The 4381-nt window shown below is 45.9% G+C and overlaps 1 pseudogene; it reads right to left on the bottom strand.

Annotated features, from left to right (window-relative positions):
* Window positions 1–2083: 2083 nt before the first annotated feature.
* Window positions 2084–2321, bottom strand: LOC139280366 (U2 spliceosomal RNA; annotated as a pseudogene).
* Between the last annotated feature and the right edge of the window lie 2060 nt (window positions 2322–4381).

Below are 4381 nucleotides of genomic sequence, written 5' to 3'. Positions count from 1 at the left end.
GGACCTAGTGCTCACACATATCGCAGTGTGGGCTGGCCACATTACGATATGTGATAAAAGAGCTGGAGTGGCGGGCCTGGGACATCGTGCCCCCCGACCTGCGAGAGAACAGCTCCGCAGGTCTCCAATTAATGGGGCAGGTTTATACATTGAGTAGTAGAGCCATACAGGACGTCCCAGGATCAATCGCCAACCGGTGCTGAGATAACCAATTTCTGTTGTGGCAGTCTGAAAGATATTACAATTAGCATTAAGACTGCTGGTTTTAGGAGGAGAAAATCATCCTGCTGTAAGTAATGTACAACAGCCCCGACTGTATGTATATGTGGAAGACAGATGAGGACAGGGTTAAGGTTGGCAGTGGTGTCCCCTTGGTAACTAGCCTGTTGATGTTCATGCATGAATAACAGTCCCTGGGTCAATGCATCAGACTGTGAACAGCATCCATAAGAAAGAACTTGCATTTATCTAACACCTTTCACATCCTCAGGATGTCCCAATTTCACAGCCAATGAAGTACTTTTGAAATATAGTCACTGTTTAATGCAGTGAAATATGGCAGCCAATTTTCACAGCAGGATCCCATAAACAGCAATTAGATAACTGACAAGGCAACTTTTTTTAGTACTATTTTTATGAGATAGCTTTTCCTTTGCTAGGAAAAATAGAAAAGCAGTATAGTTTTTAAATGGTGAAAGATTGGATAATGTTGGTATTCACAGGGAGCTGTCCTTGTACAGGCATCACAGAAAGTTAACATGCAGGTACAGTAAGCAATTAGGAAAGCAATTGGTGTAGCCAGTCCTGCAGCAAGAACGCACTTAACTTAAAGTAAACCGACATTAAAGGGTTAAGCGGCTGTACTGTAAAGGCAGTTTTGTAAATTGACCAATCATAAGAAATTGACCAAGCTTCGTATCCCAGCATACCTCGAGGAACCTATGGGACTTTTCAATAAACTTTTAAAACAAGCTATGAGCTGAACGGACTGCAGGAGGAAATTGTTCATACAGAGACACAGGCACGATTGATTGACTTTATGAATATGCTAACCAAGGAAGTTGCTGGAGTAATCAGACCACCCGGTGACATGTATTTGTTTAAATTTAACTGACTGTCCTGTCCATTGAACTCCTGTGGTCAGGCTGTTAACAAGACTTACAAATCAACTCGACAGGTAACGACTGTGGTTCCACCCAGTCTGGATCGATTCCCTCATCCTTTCGAGATGTTAATATCAAAATTGTTGCTGGAATAAAACCCTTTCGCCAATCTTTCAGAATGCTGATCAGCCTGTAACTTTTCCCCATCAAAAAACCTTTGTATGATAATGGACTATTTACTGAGCCAGGATGAAGAAGTGATCAAGTCAAGTACTCTATAGATTTGCAGAAACAGACAAGATTAAGATGGTACAATCAAATGGGGGGGTTGTGTTAATCAATTGTCACAGGTATGATTTTTGTATTATAAAAAGGGTGCAGTTAGGGACAAACTTCAGCAATTTGCAATGGAACTGCATATGGATTTGATCACCAGTACAGATGGAAACATACTCCTCTCTGTGATCGCCGGGGTGAGTGGTGTTTGAAATTAAAGAAAGTTAAAGGGAACAGTGTATGTGAGTAGTGTTTGAAGTTAAAGGGAACAGTGCATTGATGTTTGTTATCCGTAGTATAATAAACAGTTAAAAGAATACTGAGTTTGAGCCTTGAACATTTTACCCCACCTAGACGGGTTCAGGTTGGATTCTGGAATTAGAGTATAAAAGGGAATGTGCGGATTCACCTACCTACCTTAGCCTTTATTACAAAAGGATTGGAATATAAGAGTAAAGGGGGGAGAAATTCATCTCCCATTAACGCCTGTGGGGGGTGGTAACGGGTTACCAACCGGGCACAGCGAATTCATCAACACCCGTGAACTTCCCTGGCAGTTTTGCACTGGCGCTAACACTTACCTTTTTTTAAAAAAATGTTTCATTGCCAATCTTTCCAATTCTTTGTCAAATCACAAACACCAGAGGTCACCTTGCACACATCAAGGATCACTCTGCGCCAATGCTCTTAGCCAAAAGGCCGAGAGCCACTGCACCGTTCCTGGAAGTACTGCAATACCAGGTTCGTGCCATGGAGGTGGATGGGTCAGGCCCCCCACACACCTCCGTGGAGGTGGATGGGTCAAGCCACCCCACCCACCTCCTATTTCCAAAAAGCATAGGAGAACCACCTTCCTGATCCAGGGAGAACCACTTTGGGGTCATGGTTACTCCCCTGTCAGGTCAGTTACGCATGATCTTAGCCAAAAGGCCGAGAAGCGCTAACACTTACCGCCACGCTCTCTTGCATCCTGTAGACATCATCCAGTGTGCAGCGCCCTGTTAACGCCCCGGATGTGATATTTGCTCCTGCCCCCTGCAGCATCGCCGGGTGTCAACAACGGCAGCTGCACAAAGCATTTTCACCTCAGCTGGTCGCTTGAGGAGCAATATTTAAAGGCAGTCGTGGTCAGGTAGGGAAAAATGTATTACTCAGATCAGTCTGGTGCCTTCTGATTGCTTCTGACCCCGCGATTTCTCAGCCCTCCACTCCCTCTGAGTGCTTGGGGCTGCAATGCATGTCGCGCAGGTCCCATGGCCCCACAGAGAGCATTAAGAATGATTCAACCCATCATTGGCCCTTCCCTTTAAGTGAGGGAAGGAGCCTCTAAAGACGACAGCAGTGCACTGAAAATTGTTCAGCACTCTGCTGCTACCGCCCCTCCCACACACTTTAGCGCTCTAAGGGAAGTGGCAGCGCTTGATTTAGTACTGTACTTCCCTCTTGGAGCGCTAAAGCTGAAATTCCCAGGAGCAGCAAATCCTTTTCGTCTAGTGGTACTTTTGCTACTATTCAAAACTTATCGCCCCAAACAGGGCGCTACACAATTTCTAGCCCAAGAAATCTTACTACAATTATGTAGGGCTTTAGTAAGACCACACTTGGAATACTGTGTACAGTTTTGGTCTCTTTACCCAAGAAAGGACATATTTGCATAGCGGGTATGCAACAAAGGTTTACTAGATTGATTCCTGGGTTGGAGGGATTTTCCTATGAGGAAAGATGGAGCAGACTGGGCATTTATATTCCCCAGAGTTCAGAAGAATGAGAGGTGATCTCATTGAAACATAAAATTCTTACAGGGCTTGACAGCATGGATGCTGAAATGATGTTTCCCCTGGCCGGAGAGTCTAGAACTATGGCCACAATTTCATCTACCGAGGTGGAACGAGGCGAGTGACCTCGGTGGTGGTGTCCACCCCCTGTCCTGTCTCCAGCTCGGATTCCCACATGACTTCCCCCTGATTGGGCGTGTTAAGCCCACTCAGCATAGTTCCCAGCCAATTAACGGGAAGCGGGTCTGATGACGCCATTTGAGCAAATTTATTTTGACAGTTGTGCTGTCAGTATTCTGCAGCATTGAGGTGCTGCAAACACAATGACTGCACAGAAGGGCACGGCTGCATCCAGGCTCTCCCAAGCGCTCAGGGAGGTTCTCTTCCCTTCTAATGGTTGGAAGAGACCTCCCTGGGAAACCAGTGCAGCCGAGTTGTACATTGCACAGGAGGGCACAAGCAAGGATGTCATCAGGAGGACCAGGCTGCAGTGGTGCCAACCTTTCAATGATCTCACTAGATCATGAACTGTTACTGCAAAGAAACACTCAACCTCATCCTACTATGCCACTCATCACATCACCATCACTCTGCCATCCCTACCCTACTCCTGCACATCCTCACTCACACCAAGTTATCTTGCACCTCCACCCATCCCTCTCTATTTACATTATTAAATCCCCATCTCATCAGCCATCCCTCACACTCACCCTCTTCCTAGTGCAAGCATACCAACTTACAAAACTCAAGGCTAGGCACGTGTATTTTCGTCAATGGTCATATAAAGTTTCTGTTAATGTGTTATCAAACATTGAAATCTTTATTTTCAACACTCCTTCTTGGACAGATTTGTGTGCACTTTTGGAAGTGGTTTAATGAGTTGCAGTAAATGGTGAGACAGAAGGGTACCTCCCCCCCCCCACAGTGTGAAAGGAATGGCTTGGGCATTGTAGGGATGCTTTATGGTGTTGGTGTGGGGTGGTGCCAACCTGGCGCATCATGTGGCAGCCAGGGTGTACAGCATTAAGTGAAGTAAATCTGGCCATGGTGAGACCATCCCTGGCGTCCCGTACAGCAATGTGGTTGGATGCTGATGTTTGTGTCCTGTACTGCATCAGGTGATTGCAGGGAAGGTTGATGTTGTTTGGTGCTGCTGGTGTTGGGGATGATCGTGGTGGGATTCTAAGGACCAAGGTGAGATAGTTTCAAGGGCACCGATGCTAATGT

Source organism: Pristiophorus japonicus, chromosome 14 (genome assembly GCF_044704955.1).
Source record: "Pristiophorus japonicus isolate sPriJap1 chromosome 14, sPriJap1.hap1, whole genome shotgun sequence".
Lineage (NCBI taxonomy): Eukaryota > Metazoa > Chordata > Chondrichthyes > Pristiophoridae > Pristiophorus > Pristiophorus japonicus.
The sequence above is the reverse complement of the archived record's forward strand: the minus strand, read 5'-3'. Positions and strand labels throughout refer to the sequence as shown.